The sequence below is a fragment of the Egretta garzetta genome, unplaced genomic scaffold, assembly GCF_000687185.1.
Source record: "Egretta garzetta isolate BGI_Z169 unplaced genomic scaffold, ASM68718v1 scaffold215, whole genome shotgun sequence".
In the NCBI taxonomy this organism is placed as follows: Eukaryota; Metazoa; Chordata; class Aves; order Pelecaniformes; family Ardeidae; genus Egretta; species Egretta garzetta.
The window spans coordinates 3,504,500-3,516,750 of NW_009259719.1; the positions used below are offsets into that span (position 1 = coordinate 3,504,500).

The 12,251-nt window shown below is 35.5% G+C and overlaps 1 protein-coding gene across 1 annotated transcript in view; it reads left to right on the forward strand.

Annotated features, from left to right (window-relative positions):
- ERC2 (ELKS/RAB6-interacting/CAST family member 2) overlaps positions 1 to 12,251 on the forward strand; it is a 362,739-nt gene that overhangs the window by 42,613 nt on the left and 307,875 nt on the right. The window lies entirely within an intron of this gene.

The window sequence follows — 12,251 nt, forward strand, 5'->3', positions numbered from 1 at the left end:
CTTCCCAGATGGTTGTCTTGGTTTGTGATGCATCATTTTTCTCTGTTGGATCTAACTGAACACTGTTTTGATTGGAGCTACTGAAATCTCTGTATTGATTTTTTTTTTTTCCTTAACTGTAGCAGAACACATAGTTCTAAAGCTGCTTTTGAAATTGTTTCAATGGGAAATGATTATGTATTATGGGTAATCAACTCACAGTACTATTCCTAGTAGAGAAAAAAATTGGAAGCTGAAGAGTTGTCTCATGTATTTTGCCTGATTAAAATATAGCAGGGAGAGGTTGAAATTGGAACTTGGTTTATCACTTTTTTTTTTTTTTTATTATTTCTGGCTTCTAAAAGCTGTACTTGAAATTGTGATGTGAATAACTTATATTCATATGATTTTTCTAGTGGCTGCATTATAAGAATATAGTTAGAAAGTTTCAAAATCAAAAGGTGGAGAGGACAAGAAGGTCATACAAAATGTTAAGATGCCCTACTCCCACAGCTTTCAGTGATGCTATGCATTTGTCTCTTACGTCAGTGAAGATTTCCTGTACAGAAACTTCAAGCACGCATTTCACACGTAAATTAAACATGTAAGTTTGCAATGCAGTGCTGTGGTTTTGTGTAGCCTTCTATCTTTCCTATTCTGTGTCTTTCAATATAGTAAAAAATAATCACTAGAATCTCTTTTTGAGAAACTGGTAAGATACATCAGGCTACATTACTCTGTATTGTTTCTTAGGTATGAGAAGCAAAATGTTAACTTTTACAATATGTAGCATAAGGTCACCTGGGAAATGAACACATGCTGTATATTATGGAAATAATTATTTTCTCATGTAATGCACACCATTCAGTGTTTTGTCCATTAGTGCTTACTGACAATGGTGACCATCTCCATTTCAGACTGTTAGGACCTTATTATTGGAAACACTATTTGGACACCCATGCACCTTTTCCTTTACGTGTGTTTTTCTTTGATAGCTTCAGCAGAACTTGTACTGTGTCTAGAAATTCCTGTCCTCAGATTTTATTTTTTTTAAATGAAAGAAGTAGGATGTTTGTTTCTTTGGAGGCAGACTGCAAAATAGGGAAAGGGAGCCCAGTTCATATGATTTTTATCTAGGAAAAGTATTTGGTTTATTTTTTTTCGTTTGAGGTAATAGTGAGCTGCCTGCCAGAAGCCTCTAAACTTTATAGCAAAAGATCAAGCAGATAAAGGGATGGACTGAAGATGGAATATCACGCGTTTTTTAGTATTTAAAATGTGACCTTGTTTACTTTCAATGCTCTCCTTTTGTAAGTAACTTCTTGACTCAGTGTCTCAAAAAGGATTCCTGTAATGTAGCTAGATGTCAGTTTTTGAGAAATAAGGAAGTAATAGGCTTTTTAGCATAGCAAAAACCTTGGATGCTATTATTTTGACTGAATCAGCAAGCTGGACAATGTTCTACTATCCAAAAAGAGAGAGGAAGTTACTTGTCAAGTATTATTTAGCTTTTCAGACTTTCTTAAAGCTGGCAATCAGAAACAATGAATTCTTAACTTCCTGTTCTTTATTAACTGAAGTTTGCACAGTGGTTCATACTGAACTGGTGTTACCAAATATAATCTCATGGATATGCCAGGAAGAAGGCAAATATAATTTCCCAGATTTTCAATCAGGTGCATTTCAGTTGTACATGACCACAGAAGCAGGAACAGAGCTCAGGTTCCTGTGACAAATGCAGATATTAATTCGCACACAGTCTTGCTTTTAAAATAAATATTCCCAGCATATGCTTTTGGCTTTCATTTCTGGGCCCACTGTGGTCATTCCTAAACCTCATTTTTTCTCAAGCCCCAAACCAGCATTGAAGAATGTTGATCCTATGGCGTTCTACAACTGTATAAAAACCCAATTGTGGAATCTCTAGAGCTTTTCTGAGGGGAAAAAAAAATTGTACTCCAGTAAATCAGTAAATCTATGCTGGAATCTGACAGGGCAGCTTTCAGTCTGCTGCTGGTCTATTGAGGACATAGTATGTGATTTCACTGTAAGGGGAGCTCTGCATTTTTTTCTTTAAAAAAAAAAACCCAACCAAACAACCCCACAAAACAAAACACACTCTCCCAACATTTGATTAATCAATTTCTGTATTGATAACATAAATTTGTAACTGATTTTATGGAATAAAAAATGTAAAACTTGTAGTTATGGTGAGACTATGAGAAATAGTATTTTAATCCTTTTTCAGACACTTTGGTTACACTTTGGCAGATTTCAAGATTGGGGAATGGTCAGTAGTCTTTCTTACTGGAAGTTCAATTTGTACCTACGCTTCTTTGCTTCTTGGTGTGACAAGACTGACATCAGGCAAGAATCTCTTCATATCCCCTTCTTACACAGTATAATTTCCGGTGCCTGGAGCGGTCAATCTCTTTATTGCTAATCTTAGTAAACTGATACAGTGCAGTTAATAGCATTTTATGGCAGCTATCCTATATTGGCAGTATGAATTATTATAATTTCAGTATGTACAATATTTAGTACAGGAAATGCTCATAAAAACTCTGAAGTATTGAGTTTTATGGCTTTTCTGAAACATTAGTCAGTTTTTGCAGTAGCCCTGTCATCCATAGGTGAAGGCTGGTGATCTTCCTGCCTTTTGTTGGAGGCTACAGTTGAAATGGTTCAGAACATGCCCTCTTCTGAGCTATTGCAGAGGTATTCAAAATCGCAGTATGTTCAGGATGCAATACTGTTTAGAACTTGAGCCCTAGCATCAGAGACAACTGAAGAACTAGAAGAGTGCTACTCAAGGAAGGAAATAAACCTTGGGTTTAAGGCTCTGAGGAATTAAAATTTTTAATGACAGCCATGAAAGTTGTTAGATCATTCTATGTACATGGGGTCTTTTGCTTATAAAAAAGATAGCCAGAAATACTTGCATACCAATATCCTTGAAAATTCTGTGAATGTTTGCTCACTTGGTCTCAGTTATTTGGCTGTTAGCATTTTGGAAGGCTTAAATAAGAATTCTGTCAGGGCTGAATGTTGTTTCCCAGTAATGTGCTCAATTGTAAATGATCTTAATTCAGCAATATTCTGTACTGTCATTCATGTTCTAAATATCTTCCCTTGACACTTTTGTGGTGGAATAGTAATGTAGTATTGCCTTTTTACATCTTTAATTTACAGTTTATATATCGCAAAAAACTTACTTTAGGACTTGTATACTTTTTCTCAAATAATTTGTTGGAAGTTACTCAGTATTTTCCTTTAGGCAATTACTTAATGGCAACAGTTGTAATTGTTGGCAATCAGATGTTTAGTATTATATTTGCACGGCTCAAAACCAAGTGATTGACCTAAAAGTTTTCTATTTAAGCAACAGGTCAAGGCCTTTCTGAGAGACTACATGCACTGGACTTGCAGATGAGAGCTGATTAATGCCTAACACTGCAAAGTGGTAAAATTTCACAAAAGTATACTGTGTGGTTTTTTAGGTGAAAATGTTAGAATGGAAACACTAGAAATAACTTCCCTTAAAGGATAATAAGAATAATTTTAGTAGTGACTTTGATGAATGAGACTTGAAATAGACCAGACATAATTAAAAGCATTAAGGCCATGCTTGTTTGATCTTGCTGGTAGAAAAAAAATAGGTTTCTTTTGATTCTTAAACAAGACTTAAAGCAGAGGTGCTGACCGCTTATAATCATTAATGAACCCATATGCACTTTTCATGATAAGAGGTGTGTTAAAATTTAGTGTGTTGGCTAAATTCCATGTGATTTACTAACTTACTCTGGGCATGGCACTTTTGATGTTCTGGGCATTAAATAAGTAACCCACTAATTATAACTGTAAAAAAAAAAAAAAAGGGAAGATAATGCTATTTGATAAAAAGCTGTACATTAAACATCACTATGCTGGAAAATAAAATCTGCTTTGTTCAGGGAAACCTGAACTTGTTAGAAATCAGGGAGGAAATTATTCTTTTCTGAATTTCCTCATTTTTTTTGTTAAAATAAAATGGAAACAAAATTTGAATCAGTTGTAAATACAGAGTGCATTGTTTTGTTAATGAACAACGCTTTGCTCACTGAGTTTTAAGAAAGTTTTTCCCACACAATTTTCAAGAGCTTTGTGTGTGTCTGCAAGTATATTTGCCAAATAGGAGATACTGAAAATACTTGATAATTTAGTGCAAACTGTTACCTCCTGAAAGCAAGCGATTATTACTTTAGAGGTATATTTATGATGTTCAGTTAAACCTTTTTTGATAGGAAAGTTTTAACAGCAATCCCAAAAACAAGGGCTTCCAGAAGTACCAGACAGTGCATCAGCAGAATTGCAGACTTACTGTTCCCTTTAGATAAAAGGCTGAGGAGATAACTGGAAATCTGCCATTTTATGAGCAGAAGAGACCTAGGAATGATGTGTTGTTTTGTTTTTTGTTTTCCTTTTCATCTTTTATCTCTTCGTTAACAGTGGGGTTTGGGAGTGGGGTTGCTGGGGAGGGGGAATTTTCTTTGTTCTTTGGAAAAGGATTTGAGTGCTTTTGCGCTTTCCTGGACTTCTGCTGTGATGATGTGAAGCTCTAGGGATTTTGTTTTGTGACTGCCATTACTCCTGAGATTAGGTGTAGGATTGAGATTCTGCTCAGCTTTTGTAAACCATTGGCAGTCAAAATGCAAATCGAAAGGATTTGTTACGTAGAGGCTAGGCCCATGTGAGAAATCTTATGTGGGAAAGGTAAAGATTTATGGTCCCAAATGGTCTAAAAACTTCCTTGGAGAACCTTAAATGCTTCAGTCCCCAAAAAGAGTGGAAATTATTTATCCTGGCAAGAAAAGAGTATCAGAGAAACTGCAATTCATTAGAGGATTTCTAATGGAGGATTTCTCACTGTGTATAGTTACTTAATCTGATGATAAGAGTTTTTAAATATGGATGCCAGGACTTCTAAAACTTGCATTGTTCTTACCTGGGTAGCTAATGTTACAGACAATTTTTTTTTTTTTCTTTTTTTTTTTGGGGGGGGTGTGGAATAATCTGTTTTTCTTAATCTGACATAGATTTCCAGGCCTTGTTAATTCTTTTTTCCTCCTGGTAAATTGTAATAAGTAATCTTGAAACATATTCTTCCAGATGTGTTCAGATTGATCAAAATCTGTGTTACGGGTGATTTTCAGTCAACTAAAAATACTATTTAGTGATTCTGGCATTGCTCAGCCCTAAACACATTGTACCAGCATTTTTCCAAAGGAAAGAAGGGAAAAAAGGCCGCCACAGTCTTAACAGCATAATTGGACTGCTTAAAAGTTGTAATCGTACCAGTAATGATAACCTAAATACCAAACCTTGCATTTTTCTATGATACTGATGGCTTAAATGTTTTAATAAAGCTTTTCTTTTTTCGTAACTAAAGAACTTGATGCGGGCAATTTTTGTGAATGTGTATCTTTGCAGATTACTCCTCTCAAGTCTTTGGTTGACTTTTTAACTTTCTAAAAGTCCCTTCTTCTGGGCCTTCTGGATCTTACGATTACAGGATACAAGATATGAGTATTAAAGTGATTTTTATCAATAGGAGAAAACATAGATTTATTTGAATTTTTCTAGGTTAAAGGAATTGATGAAGAAGTTTGCACTGAACTTTTGAGATACTACTTTATACAAGGTACAATCCCTATTTGTAAGTGTGGACTGAGGCGAAAGGTACTGTGCCTCCACAGAGATAAGACTCTGTTCTGATTTTGATTAGAGCTGGTTGATAAATACCAGAAAACCTCTATCGAATAAATAATTCAACAAATAGTATTCAGCTCACTTTCTGAAGGAAAAAAAAAAATAAAAATGAAGTATTGCATTTTAGAGGCAAGGTGAATTTGAAAGACCTGAAGTGAGATCACACACCACAGAAAACATTGGCTGTACTGGAGAAATATTGTGGAAGAAAGAAGGAAGGTATTTCAGATATACAGTTAGTTTTTTCTACCCCAGAATACTCCAAATTAACAAACAAACTTCAGTGCTTTAGAGATGGATTTGTGGTTCTGCAAATATCTATTATGAAAAAATATTTGACAGAATGACAAACTGTATGTGTGATAGCAGACCTATTCAGGGTAAACGGCAAAGCAAAGGAAATAAATGAAAAATGACATCTCTCAGCCCACAGCAAACCAGAGAATTGGGAAAGAAATATATTTACAGATTGTGTCTTAAGAATTAGATGCAAAACTACTATGAAAGTTGCAGTGCTAAAATGTTTGAGCCTGCAGTTTCTCCTCAGTTATAAACGGAGATGCATTTACGTACCATGACCTCAGTTTTTTAGGCAATACTTTGTCTTTCCAGTCTTACTTGTTTTTCACTAAGATATTTGTGTGAGATGACCCAGAGAAGCTGACTGAATAGTAATGAAGTCTGATAGTTCAGATTAAATATAATGTCTGTATTAAGAAATGCAGACTTAAATGTACATGACATTATTTAACTTGCAGAGCATGGTATTAAGGGCAAGCTTCACAGAATTTGAAAAGGCATGAAATTTAAAAACATAAGGAAAGAAAAATTAAGGAAAGCCAGTAAAGAAGAATTATCTCTTTTCAAATACATGTTTCTACCAGCAAACGGTGTTATGCAGAAGTTCTCACATCTGTTTCGCCTCCAGAATTTTTGATGTTGAAAATGCATTTGAATCTCCTGTGATTCCTCGCAAATCACATCTGTCTTCTCCTTTCATCTCTTTCTGTCACTCCTGTCTTATTCAGGCAAAATTCTTGTCAACTGATCCTCAGTGTTGTTGTTTGGATGCCAGAATTTTAAACTACATTAGACAGATGAGCAAATGCATGGGAGAATCTGTTTCTTAATTTATGCCAATGAAGAAAATATCTCCAATTCCCTTTTTGGTTTTCTCTTACAGAAGAAAATGAAGATTTGCATGATTGTTCTTAACTTTGTTCAGTTACAAATATTTGCAAGTCTAATGCTCATACTTGTTTCAGAAATGTAACGAAAGTTAACATACAAATTGGTTTAGATGCAGTTAATAAGAAAGCTTTAAGTTGTTTGTCACCTTTCAATGGCAGCTTCATATAATGAAGAATGAAAATGAAGCAGTGGCCAGTTAAAGAATAAATAATGAAGCTTGATTTTTAGAAAATGAGAATATAGTTCATAGTATAATTTGCTGTTAATCTTGTTTCGATGTATTCAGTTATAGTTGTAGCTTTCTACTGTGTACAGTTAGTCTTCTGTATTGTCATATATTTGCTACTGTCTAGACTATATCAATTGATCTGGCCCTGTAAATTCTATGTTTATATCCCAAGATACAGAGCATTTTGGCTAGTACATCTTATTCCTTTCATTGCGTGCACTATAGAGATAAAGTGATAGTGCAAGGCTGCTTATTAAAATATCCCATACCATGAAGAAGTTGGCTGCAGAGACTGCTTAAAACAATCATCTGTAGTTTGAAGAATAAATTCAGAAAAATACTGTTAGACCATGCCTTTTCAAAGGCTGTGACAGGTGATAACTGACAAATCCTTTGTAACTTATGTGCATTAATAGAAGGAAAAAAAGAAAAAAGTGAGTATATTGAAATGGTTTGGTTTGATTTCCAGCTCTTCCAGAAGTCTTTTGTCATGAATCCATTCCTATGTACTCCTATGTATTCCCATACTGACAGCTGCCTGGTGTAAGATAAGGCAGTTCAGCCTTATCTCATGTCCCACCCTGCAGCATGTAGATGTCTTTTGTTGACCTGCTGTTTCCTGGACTCTTATTCCTTCTAAACTTGCAGGATTTTGCTGTCAGTTGGTTTTCTCTTTGGATTGTTTGACCATTACCTAAGTTTGATGGTTCTGACGTTGAGAGGACAGAGACTGTTATCACAGTAGTCATTACTCCTCAATTGCTGAAAAGTCAGAAAAGGGGCCCAGAAGACAAAGCTAATACAGTTTTGTCCTGGTTTCAGCTGGGATAGAGTTAATTTTCTTCCTAGTAGCTGGCATAGTGCTGTGTTTTGGACTCAGTATGAGAAGAATGTTGATAATACAAGGATGTTTTAGTTGTTGCTGAGCAGGGCTTACACCAGTCAGGGACTTTTCAGCTTCCCATGCTCTGCCAGGTGCAGAAGAAGCTGGGAGGGAGCACAGCCAGGACAGCTGACCCCAACTGGCCAAGGGGCTATTCTGTAACATATGATGTCATGCTCGGTACATAAACTGGAGGGAGTTGGCTGGGGGGGCAGCGATCGCTGCTGGGGCTCACGCTGGGCATCAGTCAGCGGGTGGTGAGCAGCTGCATTGTGCCATCACTTGTATATTCTTTTGTAATTATTGTTATTATCTTCTTCTGCTGTTCTATGAAACTGTCTTTATCTCAACCCACTGGTTTTACTTTTTTTTTTCCCAATTCTCTTCCCCCATCCCACTGGGGAGGAGGGCAGAGTGAGCAAGTGGCTGCATGGTGCTTAGTTGCTGCCTGGGGTTAAACCACAACAATTTTGTCCTTGTGTTTGGAGTGGGAAAGAAACAGGAGAATTGGGAGCTAAAAATGGAGCTGTCAGAGATAGGAGCTAGAAATCAATAAAAAGATGAGGGGGGGGGGAGGATTGAGGCATTAGGTGCGAGAAAAAACCCCACTCAAGTCCACTGAAGTAGCTATAGCTCGTGTTGGATAGAGCACCAAAGTAACAGAACATGAACGGCTACAGAAATAGTTGTTTAAAATCTACTGGATGATCTTCCCATCGCCCCCTTTAGTTACAGTGCTGTACTGAATTATTTAGAGCAGAAACTACTGAAGAACATACTCAGAATCCTTCAGCAGCTCTGGTGCCCAAGTTTGACTGATTCCTGTCTGAGGAATTAGCTTGTTTTAGATTATTGCTACATTATAGAAAAGTACTAGCAAATTGTGCATATATGGATGCATATTTCAAAATCCATCACTTGATGATAGCATAAGACCACTTTCTGCCACCTAATCCTTCAGGTTGGCTTTCTCAGTCAAGACAGACCCAGCTGTAATTTATTTCTTTACCTGAAACAAGGTTTGTCACTTCCTTCCATGTTAGTAGCAAGCAATTTTTACATTAGACTGGGTTCTTCAACATGTTATTTGCTTTTGGTACTAGGGTGATGGTACAAAGTACAAGGAACTGTGTACTCTTGTAGGTGGACCAACAATTTTAAATCAGTGAGTCTCCTTGCGATTTCCTTCACTGTTCACCATATACCTAAGGCTTTGGAATGCTCTGAAAGTGCTTATGTGCTCTGGCCCAAGGCATACTGTGGCAGGTCAGTTCTCTGCAGGCAGTTCCTTTGGGAATAGCTAGTTGGCACAGACTAGAGCAACTTGAATCCAAGGAGGACTCTTAATTCACCTTCCCTTCATAATTTTATTTCAGTTTATGGGGGCAAATTTTGCAAACATGCAGTATGCTTAATTCAGAGAAAGATTAATGGATCCTCTTGTGCAGTTCCATGGATTGCCGCTTGGAGTCAGGCTATAGAGAAGGAATGAAAAAGTTCTGAGAACTATTTATCTGTTACCAAGAAATTGGCATGGAAATATTTCTGGTCAACTGGTCTGTTTTTAATAGAAATTATGAAAAATATGGTAGATCTTGCATGAGTTTTTTAAACCCCATAAAGTTCTATGTCTATGTAATGACAGCAGTGTGACAGATATTCACAGCACTCCTACATGCCTCCCCCACTGCAATTAATTATACAATTTCTTTCCACCCTCACAACATTTGTTCTTTCCTTCTCTTAGCTAGCTGTAGATACACACAAATCTCTGCCAGCGCAAGTCTAAATCTGGTCCATCATGTTCAAAGAGAGTTGTAAGTCTTGAAAGTATACAAAAATGGATTCTCTTATGTCAAAGTAGCAGTAGTCTGCCACAGTTGAAGCTGTTAGTTTTAACGTAATTACTGGGAAGCAGCCATAACTACTGTTGCACCTAGTGACAAACATAGTTATGGGTAGAACCTAAGAACCACATACATAAGTTGTTGTGGGACAGAAGAGGAAGTTGTCTGATTTATCTTAACCAGAATTGTTGTTTGAGTTTTGATTTCTAATTATTTGTGTGTTGATCCAACAGTTCTGGCTTTTGCAGCTTGCATTCAGAAGGGCTGTAGGTTAGCAATGTGTATGTTAAGTTTGCTTTTATTTTTGTCTTATTTTAAATATTTTAGAAATGAGTTTCCCTTGCTTAGCTAAAGTCTTATTGAAATATAGGCATTTGGTGTACAGAGACTGCTTGACTTTGGGAAAACATTTATTTGTAAATAGTTTTTAGCATCAAGTAATAAATATTGTGTAATTTAATATTAGGAGGATGGATCTTAAATCATTATTCAGATTGGAGAAAACAATTCTTTTGACTATTTCTAGCGTACTGGTAACTGCTGAATATTGCTGTTGCTTAGTAGTGAAATAATTTTGGAATGCAGAGGATTTAGTTTACTGTGCTTATACAAAGTAAATTTTATATGCGTGTTATTTCAGCCACTCATTATTTTGAAGAATGTATAGATATGAGCTTCATTTATAAAATAAACAACCTGGGACTGAAACTGGCTGATAGCTGATGTGGACACCAACTTGAAAATTAATTAATTAAAAGGGAAATTCCTTTGTATCATGCTGAATGAAATTTTGTTTGATCAAAAGGAAGCATGTAACCTAGAAAAATTTCGAACTCCATTAAAAAAAAAAAGACAAAATAAAAAATAATGTCAAAATATTTAAAAACCTAAACTTCTAATTTGAAAAACAAAAAAGAAAATATTTCTTGAATTCTTTTGAGAGGCACTGTTTGCCAAGCTTGATGCAAATTTATGAATAGTTTTCATGGATACAAATCTACTTTTTTGTAATTGCTCATCTGAAAATTTTTAATTTGCTCTAACCAAGGCATTTTCCATAACAGGAAAAACAAGTACAGATGTGTCAGATGGGTCAGTTGTATGATTCCAAGTCTGAAGTTGTAAAAAAATGAACCTGATTCCTTAAATTATAAGATTGAATGAAAAATTTTATATAAATCTTATTTGATTGTAGTATTTTTAATTTTTGCCCCATTTGCAACACTCTCATAGTTTCTTTTGAAGTCTTTGAATAAAAACGTATTTTTGTAAATGGAAGGTGTGAGTCTCATGCATAATTGCTTTCCGTCAGAAGCTGGGATTTATGTGCCACCTCACCCACCCCCTCTGCCCTCAACCAGTAGCAACAAAACCTGAACAGAAAAAAACTGTTCCTTGAGCTTCAAGATAGAAATTTGTATACCAGTCATGCCACTGAAACAAACTACTGGGTGTAATTTTAAAATAGCTTGCAACATCATTGGCTAAGCTAAAATGATGAGAACGGAGATATTCCAGTGCATTCTTTGAGGTGTCTGTTGTCTTTTTTTTTTTCTTTCCTGAGAATTTACTTTTTAAAAAAGTGAAATAATATTTTTACCTGCTCCTTTGCCTCTTCCATTTCAATAGCCATATATTGAAGAATGTAATGTAGCGTAAAGTGGCTTTGGTTTTATTTTCCTTTTCTTTTTAATATTTTTAAAGCATGTTTCATACATATACATATTTCTACTCTAATGTTAGTGAAGAAGAATATTTTCCTGTATAAGGGAAACTTGCAATCTCTTTAGTAAAAACTACATTATTTTAAATTCAGTAATTTCAAGCATCTATTCTTCTCCAACTTTCAGTGTTACAAGCTACAAAGGATTAGAAAATACAGTAAGTCTGTATTCTCTAATGCAAGATGTCATTTAGTTTGGAATCATCGCAAAACTACTGTATTTGCTGCTTATGGTAATCTACAAAAATTATGTCCCTGTGACTTAACAAGGTGAAAAAGCATTTAAAAATAAATGGTTTTGATTCTCTTTACTTTGTGGCATCTGTCCCTCTTTGTCATTGCCTTCCCATGTCTTCATTAATTCACCCATTCACGATAATAATTTAATATAATTTCGGTCCTATCTGAAAATTTGATTTAGATTTGTGCACTGAATTTCTGTGCTAAAACTGTCAGTCCTGTGGTCATAAACGCTCAGTATATTAGTAGATTTTAAGTGAGAAAGTGGCTACATCTAAAGGAGTTTTAAGTTTATTGCGAGCTTTTAAAATTTATAAAAATAAAAAGATGCTTAAGAAAAGAGAAGAATTACCATTAAACAAAAGCAGGGCTGTAAGTGTGTAGCCTACATTTGCATGCTCTTAACTGACT